Raw genomic sequence first — 15,500 nt, forward strand, 5'->3', positions numbered from 1 at the left:
TGTAGTTATCTGCTGCCTTGATTGCCCTGTGAACTCCTTAGAGCCAGTGGCTCTGTCTTAATCTCCTGTGAGCCCTACCTCCTTGCCTGTAAATTGACAGATTGTGCAGATCATATCCCAACTGGGACCTCTTGCTTCTCTCCTCCTTCGGACCTTTTGCCCTTCTTCCCAACTGGCTACTCCTCAAGGAGTAGAGGAAACCTGTAGCTTCTGTGGTTTGGCTGGGAACAAGTTTGGGGAGGCTGTGGGCCTTCACTGGACCAGTCATAATGAACAGCCGAATACCTGTGTGCCCCGCGGGTGATGGAACCCAGGCCTGGGAGTCAGGCAAGCAGTTACCCTGCAGGAAAGGTGGACATCGGTTGCTTCATTAATCTGTTTTCACTCTGCCAAGCCCTTGAGTTTGTGCTTATCTATCGTGTAGGAAAAGGATGGACAATCTAATAGACCAGCTCCCCCAGGTGGCTGGAGTGGTGATTTTCTGAGCATCAGAACTGGAGAGAACATTGCTATTTTACAGATGTTTTGTTTTCACCAGAGCACTGAAGGCGTGAAACCTCTAGTTAATGCTCAGCTGACCAAACAGGGAAACTTATGTCACTCCCAAGGTCACCTATGGCAGATTGTGACACTTTTTTTTTTTTTGCTTGTGGTAAAAATATACGTGACAAAACATACCGTTATCATAGCAGTTTCTTCAGATACAATTCATTGACATTGATTACATTCTCCAATTTGTGGAGCTGTCTCCTTGTCCTTTTCCAAATCGTTCCACCACCATTAATATAAACTCAATGTCCCCTAAGCAAGCACTCCCTCTTCCCTCTCCCTCCCACTGCTATTAAACCCATTGCCTCAGTTGGGAATTGATTCAGACATAGCCACAGTACAGGACAGAGCAGAGCGGCCCCATAGGATTTCCTAGGCTGCAGTCTTTACAGGAGCAGATTGCCACCCCTTTTCACTTGGAAAGCTGCAGGTGGGTTCAAACCGATGACCTTTTGGTTAGCAGCCAAGCACTTAAACATTGTGCCACCAGGGCTCCTTCCCGATCCTGGTAACCACTAATAATCTTTGGTTTCTATATATTTGCTTATTTCATATAAGTAAGATCATACAATATTTGTCCTTTTGTAACTGACTTATTTCCCTAAGCATTTCAAGGTTCATCTGTGTAATGGCATACATCAGGACCTGATTTCTCTTTATGGCTGAGTGGTATTCCATTGTGTGTGTACATTTTGTTTATCTATTCATCTGTTGATGGACATTTTGGTTGTTTGCACCTTTTGTGACACTGTTTTTGATGGAGAGGTAAGTGTTAGAAGTTCTGTGGCCATAGTACTGGCCTGCCAGGGGAGTCTTGAACGTCATGGGATTAAGAGGGGTTTGGTGTCCCTGAATTGCTTTGATTAGTGTAGATGGAATTAATGACTAGAGGAAACTGAAATATAAATCCCAGTGGTCTTTCCAACTGGATAGATGATCATGGCAGAACATAGATCTTCATGTTCTCTATTTCAGGATGTTGTACCCACCAGAATTAATGCGCAAACAGGCTCTGTAAGAATGGGATGTGTGTGATCCCCTCCTCCATCAGGCTGTGGTTTGCTAAGCTGCATCTCCCTGAGTGTCCAAACGTGCCAGGTTTCTACGAAGACAGTTAAAACCTATTAAGTGACAAAGTCAAGGGATGGTCTGCTGGCAGTATAACCCATTGCCATCCACTCAATCCCAACTCGGTGACTGTATAAGATGAGTAGAACTGCCCCCATTGGGTTTCCAAGGCTGTAAATCTTTATGGAAGCGGACTGCCACATCCTGTGGAGGTGCTGGTGGATTCAAACCACTGACCTTTCAGTTAGCAACCGAGTGCTTAACCATTGTCCCACCAGGGCTCCTTGGCTGTCAGTATGCCAGAATGAAAAATACAGATGATTTTAAGAAAAAGTCCATGTGTGTCCTACCTTGAGCCTCACCCAGTTGTAAGTTGAAGTGACTTTGTCACCGTGTTTATTTTAATCACACCCACTTACAGCCAGTGTGGAGAGTATCTTTAGCTGTGACTTGTGTAAGTTGCTTAGCAACTGCACGTAGTGGCTTCTGACCAGAATGGACAAAAATTCTCAGGTGTCAGGAGAGTTGAGGGATAAAAGATAACACCTGAGACGAGATTTAGGCAGACGGAGAAGGGTGGTGCTGGCGTTGCTGACTGGATGCTCACGATCCAGATATACTGTCCCCGCTTCAGGGTGCCTGTGGGCAGCAGTTTGGCCTCTGATGGCTTGAGATGTGTTTAGAACAGATGGATGCAGCATCATTACAGGCAATGGAAACCATGTGGAAAAGAGACTTAGAACTCTGGAGTTCAAGGCATTGAAGGCTGGCTGCTTATCAGGCAACATCTTGTTTTAAATGGTGGCTCCTCCATGTCTACAGCTCACCTCCATCATCACCCATCCACACCTCTCTGGAAGGAACCCACAAATTCCTCATGGCTTTTACATATCAGTTCCCCATTGGCATAAAGCAAGGCTGGGTGTGGAATCCTGAATGGAAACTACCTCTGCTTCCATCCATGTGAAGGAAGTGCTCCCAAGTGAAATGCCGATTTACAAAATGATGCTGGAAGTTTGGGGTCTCCATCTGGCTGACTCCAAATGCTGGAGTTGATCCAGCAAATATTTTTAAGGACTTTTGATAACTCTAGAGTCAGGGCTCCGTCCCTAAATAGCGTCCTTTTTAGCATGACCTCTGGTAGGAGCTGGCTGGCAGGACAGTTTGTGGTTACCTGAAGCACAGATGTACTGCCAATCTGAGAAACCTATACATTTGAAATAGGAGCCCTTGTGGTGCAGTGGCTAAGCACCCAGCTGCTAACTGAAAGTTTGGCAGTTTGAACCCACCAGCTGCCCCCTGGGAGAAAGATGTAGCAGTCTCCTTCCATAAAGATTACACTCTTGGAAACATTATGGTGGCAGTTCTGCTCTGCCAGGTAGGGTCGCCATGAGTCGAAATCAACTCAACGGCAATGGGTTATTGTTTGACTAAGGAGCCCTGGTGGTGCAGTGGTAAGCACTCGGCTGCTAACCGAAAAGTTAGCGGTTCAAATCCACCAGTTGCTCTGCAGGAGAAAAGACATGGCCATCTACTTCCACAAAGATTACAGCCTTGGAAACCTTATGGGGCACTTCCGTTTTGTCTTATAGGGTCACTATGAGTTGGATTCGACTCAACAGGAGTGATTTTTCTTTTTTTGTTGGGGGGGGTATATGTTTGAAAAGGAGCCCTGGTGGTGCAGTGATTACAAGCTTAGCTGCTGACTCAAAGGTCAGTTGTTTGAACCCACCAGCGGCTCCGTGGGAAAAAGACAACAGTAGTCTGTTACCGTAAATATTATAACTTTGGAAACCCTGTGGGCAGTTCTACTCTGACTTACAGAGTCACTATGAGTCGGAATTGACTTGATGGCAGTGGGTTATGTGTCTGAAAACCAAATGAGCATGTAGTAAGACTGATACCTGGGTGTGAAGTTGAAAGTGTGAAAAAAGCAAAGGTGTCACTTGGAGGATTAAGGTGCGCCTGACCCAGGCCGTGGTATTTTCAGTCGCCTTTTTTTTTTTATATGCATGCAAAAGCCGGACATCAAATAAGAGAGACCTAAGAATTGACTGGGTTTTAAGAATTGATGCCTTTTATTATGGTGTTGGTGAAGAATATTGAATATGCCATGGATTGCCAGAAGAACAAACAGATCTGTTCTGGAAGAAGTACAGCCAGAATGCACCTTAAAATCGAGATGGTGAGACTTCGTTCATCTCAAGTACTGTGCACATGTTATCAGGAGGAACTAGTCCCTGGAGGAGGACGCCATGTTTGGTAAAGCAGAGGGTCAGTAAAAAAGAGGAAGATCCTCAATAAATTGGATTGACAGTGGCTGCAACAATGGACTCAGACATAGCAACAGTTTTGAAGATGGCACAGGAACAGGCATTGTTTCTTTCTGTTGTGCATAGAGTCGCTGTGAGTCAGAACTGACTCGAAGGTGTCATTAAGGTGTTTGCTCAGTGCTTGTGGCATGACAGGAAGGGGGTTCTGAATGGGGAGCCAGAGCTCTCTGCAGGAAGTGGTTTTGGGGTTCATGTCAACAGCTGAACTAGTGCATGATGGAGCCCAAGGGGCCCATTGCGGTGGCTGGCAGAAACAGGATCATCACCCCAGGGTGGCCACAGCATAGAGTAACAGCAAGTGAGAGTCAATGAGCCCCTCCTTCAGTCCTGTTAGCACCTCAGATTACTGGCCTCTTCCCTGAGACTGACTCTGGCTTAGGCAGGGCACATATGGCGAAGGGGCCAAACACTCCAAAAACTGATGGCGAGAACCACCTGTGAGTGTGGCATCTTAAGAGATTAAGTGTCTTTTCAAACTGTAAGTAGAATTACTGTTTGCCCCAAAATAGACTCTCCAAGTGCTGACTTTTAAACTCCATACCCTTGAAATGGCATGGCATTTTGGAACTGACACCAGAAATAAACGTTCTAAACACAGGTTCGAAGCGGTAATGAAGCAAAGAGGAGGTGACTGTGGAAAGAGACACAGAACAAATTTTGGGAAACTTTGTTCCTTTTGCTTCCCGAGGAAGACCAAAGAAAGGTATTTTGTCGTCTTTTTAACAGACCACATTAAAAAATTATTCCAGTTCTGTTTCTCATTGTGTAGTTGTTTAAAATCAAATTGTGTTCCTCTCTTTTGTTTCGTGTATTCAAGGTATTGAAATTTTAGCCCATCTTGAAAATATCTGTTAGAGGAAAGCATTTTCATTTTATGAAAGAGTGGGTAATTTTCTTTTAGGCCCTGAGAAGAACTTCTCTCTGGAAACTGTTAATGCAACAATATTTCCATCATGCTTGTAGCATTCATGAGACTTCTGCTGGATACTTTTTTTTTCCAACTTGTTTCTTTTTGGAAGATGACTTGTTCTGGCTCTAGTCGTGAAATGTTCAGAGACTGTTCTTTCTGTTCTTGATTTTGCTTAGAATGTCTTGTTAGTCAGCCATTCTGCTGCTCTTCTCTTTTACCCTTAAGCCCAAATCACTGTGCTTCCCCTTCGTTGTTGGGTGCCATCCAGTCGATTCTGATTCATAGTGACCCCATAGTTGTTATGAGTCCTAATGGACTTGACAGCAATGGGTTTGGTTTTGGTTAGGGACCTCTGAGGTAGGGAATAGGAGATTCTTAATTTTACTTTATATTGTGCGTGAATTCTTATGTTACAATGAGTATGTATTACTTTCATAATTTAAAAACAAAAAAAATAGATTTAAAAATAGCATTCCCTCCTTCAAGAAAATAATATGTTGTCTTAAAACTTCTAAAGACTTTAAAAAATTAAACTTTACATGGCCACTTAAATTATCTTTTAATGGTTACACAGGAACCCTTTAAAATACTTTAAAGGTCTGTTCTGCATCCTTGTCCACAACCACCTCCTCTTCGCTTCATTACCACTTTGAATCTGTGTTCAGAATATTTATTTCTGGCATCAGTACACAAAATGCCAAGCTGTTCCCAGGTATAAGATTTAAATTTCGATGCTTTGGAGAGGCTATTTTGGGACAAATGGATAATAATTCAACTTATAATTTGAAGATACACTGTAAAATCCCCAAGTTGCTACTAATTTAAAACAGCCCGAGATTATTTTGACATAAATGTATGTTGCTAATTCTCACATACCACCTAACAGTGTTTATGATTATAAAAATAACCCACGCTCATTGTCCCAAAGCTCAAATAATAAGGAAACGAGTGACATGGAATACAAACATATGTCATGATTCCAGAGGCTGACAGGAGTTTAAATTCTTTTTTTTTTTTTTAATTGTGATAAATGTGTATGTAACAAGACATTTGCTGTTCGAGCAGTCTTCAGGCATATAGTTCCGTTGACACTGCGTTCATCTTGTTGTTCGGCCGTCACCCTTATCCGTTTCCAAATTTTTGTGTCCCCCTTAATGGAAGCTCAGTGAAATTACTTCTAAAAACTCATTTCAGTTATACAAGTTAATCTAATGAGCAAGTGACACTTTATGCCAAATTTGCCTTTTTTGTTTTTAAATAAATATTTTGAGTTTTTGGTGAAAGTTTACCAACAAATTGGCTTCCCACTTAACAATTCCTATAGATATTGTTCAGTAACATTGGTTACATTTTCAATATTCTTCATATTTCTGTTATTGTTGTTCCGCTTCCATTAATCCAGCTTCCCTGCCTCCTCCCCCCTTCTCGTCTATGTTTTGGGGTAAATGTTTGAAACCGTCAACTAATAGGCTCTTGTCCAGCAGACTAGCGAATTGAAGTCAGCCAGACACAGGGTTGGAAGAGCAGAAAGGTTTATTCACAGTTTGCAAACTGGGAAGACAGGTAGGATCTCATGACCTAAGGCTGCCAGCTCCGGGAACCAGGGCAGGTTTGCTCCTTTTATAGGGAGTGACTTACATATGCATGAACAGTGAGGGGAGGATCTTCAGTCTTGTGATGTGTGCACAGTCCGCATAATTTTAGTGAACAGGGTTTTGTGCACGGCTTTAAAAATACTGTGCACAGCACTGAAAAGATGCCAGTGGCTTGCTATTGCCACCCCAGGAAGGTCATGTAAAGGGTAGCTTCAGAGTCAGTGTGCCTGCGTCTTGGCCTTCTGCCAGGAGAAGACAGGAAAGCTGGGGATTGGACTAGTCATGGTAAAGTGCTGTAAAAGTTGTAACAAAGATGTAGCAAGAGTAGACTTTTCTGAAAAACAACTATTATGGGATGGTTAATAACCCTTTCATGACTGCCTGCTTCATGTTGACTGTTTGGATTCATACTTTTTTTTTTTAACCCACTTTCATATTTAATATTTATCTGATTCTGAAGGAGCTTAAATGCAAACCGAGAGGGGTGGGGGAACAAAACTCACAACCAAAGGCCAGTAAAAGGAAATGAAAAGAGAAGAAAGGCCGAACACAGAAGGCTGGTTTGCAGAACCTTACCCTAAGGCTGAAGGGACAACAGGGCATCTTGGGTTGTCTGAAATCAGATTCCTCTGTGACTGTCCTTTTTCCTTTTAAACTGAGGAGCTACCCAAAAAAAAAAAACTACTGTTTCCATGTCACGCAATTGCCCCAAGCACGGCTGAGAGCTTCTTGCAACCATTTAGGTAACTCCTTGGAGGAACAGACAAGCTCCTGGTTGGCTATCCTCTGTTAAACAGCACCCAGTCCAGGATGTAATCAGAATGCTGATTAAACAAATACACTTGGCTACTCTTTGATTCCCAACCCCGAAAAACACTGGCTAGTATTTTCTGTTGCGGTTTTTTGGTTTTTGTTTTTTAAACCAAACTGGTAGACCTTTATTATTATTATTATTATTATTGTGCTGTAAGTGAAAGTTTACAAATCAAGTCAGTCTCTCACACAAAAACATACATACCTTGCTAACCCAACCCAGTGCCCTCAAGTCGATTCCAACTCATAGCGACCCTGTAGGACAGAGTAGAACTGCCCCATAGAGTTTCCAAGGAACGCCTGGCGGATTCGAACTGCCGACCCTTTGGTTAGCAGCCGTAGCACTTAACCACTACACCACCAGGGTTTCCATATACCTTGCTAAAAAAAAAAATACCTTGCTACATACTCCCAATTGCTCTCCCCTCATGAGCCAACCCGCTCCCTCCCTCCACTCTCTCTTTTCATGTCCATTTTGCCAGCTTCCAACCCCCTCTACCCTCACATCTCTCTAGGCAGGAGATGCCAACATAGTTTCAAGTGTCTACGTGATCCAAGAAGCTCACTCCTCACCAGCATCCCTCTCCATCCCATTGTCCAGTCCAATCCCTGTCTGAAGGGTTGGCTTTGGGAATGGTTCCTGTCCTGGGCCAGCAGAAGATCTGGGGGCCATGACCACAGGGGTCCTTGTAGTCTCAGTCAGACCATTAAGCCTGGCCTTTTTACAAGAATTTGGGGGCTGCATCTCTCCACAGCCTCTCCAACTTCTATGGTTTTGTGTTTTTTGGATTAATGTCAGCCTTGTTGGAGTGAGATAGTGAGATGAAATCTCATTGTAGTTTTGATTTGCATTTCTCTAATAGTTAACGACCATGAGCATTTCCTTATGTGTCTGTCAGCTACCTGAATGTCTTTAGTGAAGTGTCTGTTTATATCTTTTGCCCATTTTTTAATTGGTCCATTGGTTTTTTTGTAGTTGAGTTTTTGCAGTATCACGTAGGTTTTAGAGATCAGGCGCTGACCGGAAAGGTCATCGCTAAAAACTTTCCCAGTCTGTAGGTAATCTTTTTACTCCTTTGGCGAAGTTTTTGGATGAGCATAGGTGTTTGATTTTTAGGAGCTCTGGTGGACCCTCTTACTTGGTCTGATTAGGAATTATAACCTGGGCACTGCCCTGTCAGCAGCATCCTACCGAGATCCAGATTAATTTATAAAGTGTCAGGGGCAAAGGTGCTTCCTTCCAGGCTGTGTTTTGGAGCCTTTCTAGGCCACGCCTCACTTTTCTCCAGCTTTACACCCTGATTGTCTACCAGTGTGAACATGACAGCCTGGAGCAGAGGCCCCCCAGTCAGCTCGCCCTCCACCCTCATTCTGTCTGACAGGGATACGAAGCTCGTCTGAAGCTCTCAGGCCAGGTGACAGTGAGGGCACCTATTCAGCGTTCTCGCTTTTTTTCCTACATCCCTTCATCTCCGTTCTTCCCCTCAATCCTCCTGTCACCTCAAACCTGGACTGGTGCTTCCAAACCGAATGGGACCCCAAAAGGCAGAGTAGCCCTTCTGACTTCCCTCCCACAGCGTGGTTGGTCTTCCTTGTAGAAATTCGCCAGTCCAAATGGCTCTGGGAGGCTCTGGGTAATGCAAACGGTTAAAAGGTTGGAGGTTTGAGTCCATGCAGAGGTGCCTCGGAAGAAAAGCCTGGTAGTTTGCTTCCAAAAACTCAGCCATTGAAAACCCTGTGGAGCACAGTCCTGCTCTGACACATACGGGGTCGCCATGAGTTGGCGTTGACACGATGGCAGCTGGTACATGTGAACTACTCTGATGTAAGTCCTGAGAACAACCAAGGTGACCTGGTGCCTTCAGAAGTGCTTTGTGCCAGGGCTGGGAGGGCCAGGTGGAGTACATGCATAGTGGCGCAGGACACGTCCTCCACATCTGGTCACAGCGGACATGAGATAGAAGACCAAAGTGGAAAACTTAGATGTAGAGCAAAATTTACCCTGTCTTTTCTTGAGACACAGGGCACAGGTAAAGAGCTGAGCATCTAATGAATGCGAGATGCCTTGCCTGAACTGCTCTGGGGTGTTTGTCTCTGCCTTTCTGTCCTGAAGAGTTTGGAGAGGGGTCAGTACCCCAAGCTTATGGGCCCCTGGCAGCAATGACTCCCATTTGCAGACGTCCCCAGGCAGCCCTCGGGTCCAGGCCTCACACTCATCCTAGGAGGAACATTTGATCCCCACCTTGCAGCCCTGTCTGTGGAAACTTGATCTGAGCCCAGGTCTGGGTAGCTTCTTAGCCTCTCCTCCCCCTGGCCTCCTGCTCCATAGGCCCTTAGTGCAGTTATAAATAAATGGTTCTCACCTGTGTGTGAGAATTCGCTGGAAGGTTTCAGGCCTCTTCCCTCGCCCCTCCCCCCAGCCCACCAAGAACTCTGATTTGGGAGCTCCTCCCAGATCCCAGGTGCTGGGAGAAAGCATTTTTCTGCTCTGTTCTTGGGTGGGGTCCCAGGAGCCTTTTCAACTCACCTGCCCTGACTATTCCAGGGCTCTCCCCTGGGACCTCCTCCCCAGCTCCACAGCGCTTCTCAGGCTCAAGCTGAGTTGGAGGCTGAGGTCTGGTAGCCCCTTGGGGGAAGTAGGATCCATACTGGGCACCAGCACCCTGAAGCCCTCACACCCCAGAGCCTGCCTGTGCAAGGGTCCTACCAGCACAGCTTCCAGGGGCCATACTGTCTGCACTTGGCCCCCAACAGAGGCCCAGCCCCTCAGGTGACCTTCAAAGTGGAACCCAATTGAGCCCACTTGCTTGAAGTCTCCCTTTGAGAGGAACGGAAGGCTTTCTTCTGTGTTGCAGTTTTCAGTGAAGAGGTGCCACTGCAATAGGATAAAACATTGCCAAAGTTTAGCCCACTTCCTTGCTCTTAGGACCCTGTGAGTTTTGGTTGAGGTTTAGGGGAGTATGTGAGGGGATTGATTTGCATCTGGGGAAAAGGGCTGTCCCTGCTCATGTGGTCATTTTGACCCCTCTGCCCAGCCTGGTGGGGTTGACTGCACTGTTTGTGCTCACGAATGTGCCCCGTTTGCCCCAGAATTCCTTAAATGAAGGGAGTGGTTTCTGTGAGTTTCAGGTAATGGTGCGGGAAAGTTGGAGCCCTCATGGTGCAGTGGTTAAGAGCTCGGCTGGTAACCAGAAGGTCAGCAGTTTGAATCCACCAGCTGCTCATTGGAAACTCTATGGGGCAGTTCTACTCTGTCCTGTAGGGTCACTATGAGTTGAAATCTACTCAATGGCAATGAGTTTGGCTTTGGTTTTTTGGCAGGAAAGCTTATGTATTGGTAGCCCAGAATGCCGCCCCATGTGGGGGTGCCACCCCTGCACAGTCAGGTATTCCCAACTCTGCTCATTGCTGCAACCCAGGGCTAGAGCAGGGCTTGGTCTTTCAGTAGCTTTCTGATAAATGGATGACTAAGTGGACTTAGTCATCGACGGCACTGGGTTTTTTAAGTGGATTCTCAGTGTGGAATGTAAGGGTGAGAGAATGTTTGCCCCAAAGGAAAGAGTGGATCTGGACCTGGGACCTTGCCAGAACCACCTGTTGGTCTTGTTTTTTGTTTTCTTAATTCAGGTGTAATTAACCTAGAATCAAACGCACAGATCCGAAGTGTGCCAATCCATATGTTTTCGCAGCCACCCTGAGGTGTAGAACGCGTCCATCCCCTCAGAAAGTATCCTTGTGTCCCTTTTCAATCTCCCCTCACCCTTAACCACTTTCTGATTTCCCTCAACGTAGGTTCCTTTATCCAGTTTTAGAATTCCATGCAAATGGAAATCTCTGGTTTTATCTATCTGTGTTTGCAGAGACGTGTCTAAATCATACGTGGCCAGTACACAGGCTCCTCTGAGCACGATGAATCCAATCTTCAAGAGGGAGGCTGTTTGGAGATAGCGTGCTGCTGCATGAGTGTTTGTTGCCATTCTATCAATTACTTGTTTTCCTACTCTGAAACTTTGCTGACGTTTGGAAAGAGGCTCTGACTGCCGTGGACACGACTTGCTCGCCCATCAGTGCTGCTCATTTGAACAAGAAGCTGTGGAAGGGTTTGTAGCCCCCAAGCCCATTTTACTGATGATGTTCTCTTATGAGCAGGGTGGTGTCCTGCATCTACCATGGTTTACTCCTCATTCCCTCCCCCATCCATCCTAAGGGTAAGAGAGCTTGCAGCTCATGATTATTGCGTTTTTCAGGCCCCGAAACCCTGCATCTGCAGAAGCTCACATTCCAGAGGGGCCTCATGGTCTTCCAGCTACTTCCAAAGCTAGCCTCCCCCACACCATCTCTGTCTCCAGACTCACCCTGTTTACACCACCCCTTCCTTCTTTTCTTCCATGGGCACGCAGACCGCCAGATCTCCTTTCCAAACGCCCTCCTGCCCCCCTCCACCCTCTGCAGTCAGCTGGGGCAGACCAGGCTCCATAACCTGCTGCATTTTACCCTCGGATAGTTGCATTGGGCATCTGTTTTTAATCAAGGCATGTAAAGAACTGGCCTTTGAAAACACGCAAGTATTTTGAGTAGGGATGCTAGAATCCACAAATAGCTTTGTGTTTTGGAGCCCAGTGTTTTTTTTTGAAAAGTTGGACAAGGAACAAATCCTGCCCTTTTGCTCAAGAGCCTGGTTCCAAGGATACTGGGGAGAAAAATGTATAAATCCCAGCACAGAGGAGAGGCCAATTTATTATGGCTCTCTGCCTCCCTATGAACCATCTTTTTTGTGTGTGTGTGCTTTAAGTGAAAGTTTACAGTTCAAGCCAGTTTCTCATACAGAAACTTATATATGGTCCCCAAACCCCGACCTCTGCTACGCTGGCCTTCGAAGCATTCAGTTTATTCAGGAAACTTACTTGCTTTTGGTTTAGTCCAGTTGTCCAGACCTCACCTGTGTTGTGAGTTGTCTTTCCCTTCACCTAAAATAGTTCTCCCATGAAGCGTCTTGTAAAGCCAACTTTATTGAGCTTTAAATGCAATGAAGGCAACCCTTTCAAGTGTGCATTTGACAAACGTATGTAACCACCACTGCCATTAAGATACACAGTAGTTCCTCCCACTCAGAAAGTCTGCTGGGCCTCTCTTCAGTCAGTCCCCTGCCCCAGGCCTCCACCAAGAGTCAAGGCCATGCTCCTTGGTGCTTCCTCTGCACAGTTTCTCTCGCTCTTTGGGCACCCAGACCCTGGCTCCACTGGCTGTTTTCGGCACCACTTGCCCTCATCCCTCCAACCCTGATAGGGAACTAGCTGATGGTGCTTGTTGCTATAGCTCTTGCTTAGAGCTTGCACGCACTGGTGTGAGCACTTTCTTGTGGTGCAAATCTCCAAGAACATATCTGCCATTGATTCAGAAAACATCAGGGCTCAGCTGATTGGATGTCTGAAGTTCAAGAGCATTGGTTAACTTGGGTCCTGAGAAGGGTCCCTCCCACCAATAGATCTTCTGAACCAGGTGCTCACCCACCTGGGATTCAGAGTGTTGAGAGCTCATTGTTCCCAGTAATGAAACTCATAGAGGCCCTCTGTGCTTGCTGCAGTACATGGGACTGCCTTTCAGAGCTCTTGGTGCCTGATGCCAGCAGACTTTAATTCAGTCATCTGGAAAACCCGCTATGCATATCTGAAACCCAGTCTCTGTGGAGGTTAGAAGCTTTTTTTTTTTTTTTACTTAGGAACCTTTTCAAGCTTCCACTAGAGTAGAACAACGCACTGTTGTATATCCAACATAGATACAACCGTTATTAACATTTTGCCACTTTTGTGCCAACTAAATTGAATTCCAGTTGCCCCTGCATATCCAGTGTGCATCTCTGAGGAATATGGATGTTTTTGTACGTAACCACAATGCTGCTGACACCCCTAGCAAGGTTAATAACACCTTCAGCTGTAGCTCTTAAGAGGTTTTATTTCTGTTTTGTGTGTTTTGCCAGATAACAGTTCTTTAAAGTGTCTGAGGGAAGCAGTGTATGGATCCAGAGCTCTGGGGGCTAAGGAGATGGTCAAGTCCAGAAAGAAAAGCTTCTTCTGATGAAGACTAGCCTGAGCTAGCTTGGCAGCCCCAATACTGAAGTAGGAGCTGATAATGACCTAAGTTAGGAATTGGAGCAAAGCTACTCAGAATGTCAGTGTCTGTCCTGTAAAAGGCCAAGGGAGTAGGTGATGTCCGTGGGAGAGAGCTGGACTGTGCCAGGTACTGGGCTGGTGGGCAGTCAGAGCTGATGTTGATGGGCGCTTCCTCCGTGCCGAGCACTGTTCCTAGTACCCTGACATCCACAGGCCATTCCAGTGTCAGAATAACCCTGTGAAGGACTGATCTTTTCCATTTTACAGAGGACACTCAGAGAGATTAATTAGCTAGGACTAGAGAAGAGGCTGAGGGCAGTGCAGTGGGGTTCAGTGGTAGAACTCTCGCCTTCCATGCGGGAGACCTGGGCTCGATTCCGGGCCGATGCACCTCATGCGCACCCGTCTCTCAGTGAAGTCTCGCATGTTGCTATGATGCGGAACAGGTTTCAGTGGAGCTTCCAGGCTAAGATGGACTAGGAAGAAAGGCTTGGCCATCTACTTCTGAAAATAAGCCAGTGGAAACCCTATGGAGCACAACGATTGATCCACAGATGATCCTGGGGATGCGGCAGGACTGGGCAGCATTTTGTTCCATTGTGCTTCAGGTTGCTACGAGTCAGGGGCTGACTCGACGTAGCTAAGGACAACACAGAAGAGGCCACATTCAGTGTCTGAATCCCTCCGTTTGTCAGGTAGTGGTTATCCTGAAACCTTGAGAAAAGAGAAGAGGTAGGGTACTCCAACAACCCCTCACTTGGAGGGGTGAATGTAACAAGCTGGGCAGGCTTCACCTGCTCTTGGGGGTAGAGTCCCTGAGCCCTCACACTTGAGTCCTTGGAGTAAGAGTAACAGCCCTTCACCCAGAATAATTGGTCCCGTCTGGTAGAGTGCTGGGCTGCATTTTGGATGGGATTATTCAAAACTAATGACATGATATGCCCCTCAGACCTCTGGACATCTCCTGGGGAGTCATGGTGCCAACTGGCAGAACCGTAGTTCCTATGTAAGTTTAGGCAAGTTAACAACAGTTTTCTCAGGATCCTCCCTGCCATCCCCAAACTTTCTATCATGAAAACTTTAAAACATACAGAAAAACTGAGCATGTAGGACTACAAGTTTCGGTGTTAGACCTACCGGCCACCTCAATTCAACAGTTGATAGCGTTTTGTCATATTTGCTTCAGTCATGGGTGGTGAGTGTTTTGCTTGTTTGTTTCCTGAACCATTTAGTTGGTTGAAGACTTCATGATGATTCATTCCAAAATATTTCAGCATGCATCTCCTAAGAATGGTTTCCTCCTCCATCACCACTCTACCCCTTCACATCTAAGAACGTCAGAGATAATTTCATAATCTCATTTATTTTCCAGCCCATGCTGAAATTTCCCCAAAATGTTGTCTGGACTTTCTGCTTTTCCTAGTAAGGGTTCAAGGAGTCCTGGTAGTGCAGTGGTTAAGACTTGGCTGCTAAACAAAAGGTCAGTGGTTCGAACCCACCCAGAGGTTCCGAGGGGGAAGGACCTGGCCATCTGCTTTCGTAAATATTACAATCTAGGAAACCCTATCGGGCAGTTCTGCTCCGTCCCATGGGGTCGCTATGAGTTGGAATCAACTTGACAGCACCCAACAACAGTAGGGATTCATGCATTCCCATTCAGTTGTAGGTCCTCCTTTAATCTATTATGGTTCCCTGCCGCACTTTTTTAATGACATTGAGATTTTGAAAAGACCAGGCCCATTGTCTTCTAGAATGTCGTGCATTCTGTGTCTGTCCTATGCTACAGGGGTCCTTTAACTCGTTCCTGTCTGCTGGGTATTTTCTAGAAATGTGAAGTTAGGGCTCAAGGCTCTTTTGGGTTAAAGGCCCACACTTCAGGCCCTTCACGGTAGGCACTTGCAGCAGGAGGGCCACGGGGTCGGCAATGGAGCTTGTTCACTCAGATCTGAGGGAGAGAAAAGTGTTGTTGTTTGCGATTAGTAAGGCCTCTGGGGGCTTGCTTGCCTCCTGGCCTTGCCCCAGCTCCCCAACAACTTCCACCCATGCATTTAACCACCTTTGATGATTCCTCTTGGACTGTTCTTTCTGTTGGTGTGGCTCCATAGGGTGATTTGCTAATTCT

At 46.0% G+C, this 15,500-nt stretch overlaps 1 protein-coding gene across 8 annotated transcripts in view; it reads left to right on the plus strand.

Annotated features, from left to right (window-relative positions):
- NAA60 (N-alpha-acetyltransferase 60, NatF catalytic subunit) overlaps positions 1-15,500 on the plus strand; it is a 49,497-nt gene that overhangs the window by 23,345 nt on the left and 10,652 nt on the right. Inside the window, exon 2 of one of the 8 annotated variants that reach the window (XR_007519598.1) lies at positions 4,549-4,653. The exons of the other annotated variants lie outside the window; for them this stretch is intronic. The gene's annotated coding sequence lies outside the window, so the exon portion shown is untranslated. The remainder of the gene's footprint in view (positions 1-4,548; positions 4,654-15,500) is intronic. 8 annotated transcript variants of the gene reach the window in all.

This window comes from Elephas maximus, chromosome 12 (genome assembly GCF_024166365.1).
Source record: "Elephas maximus indicus isolate mEleMax1 chromosome 12, mEleMax1 primary haplotype, whole genome shotgun sequence".
Lineage (NCBI taxonomy): Eukaryota > Metazoa > Chordata > Mammalia > Proboscidea > Elephantidae > Elephas > Elephas maximus.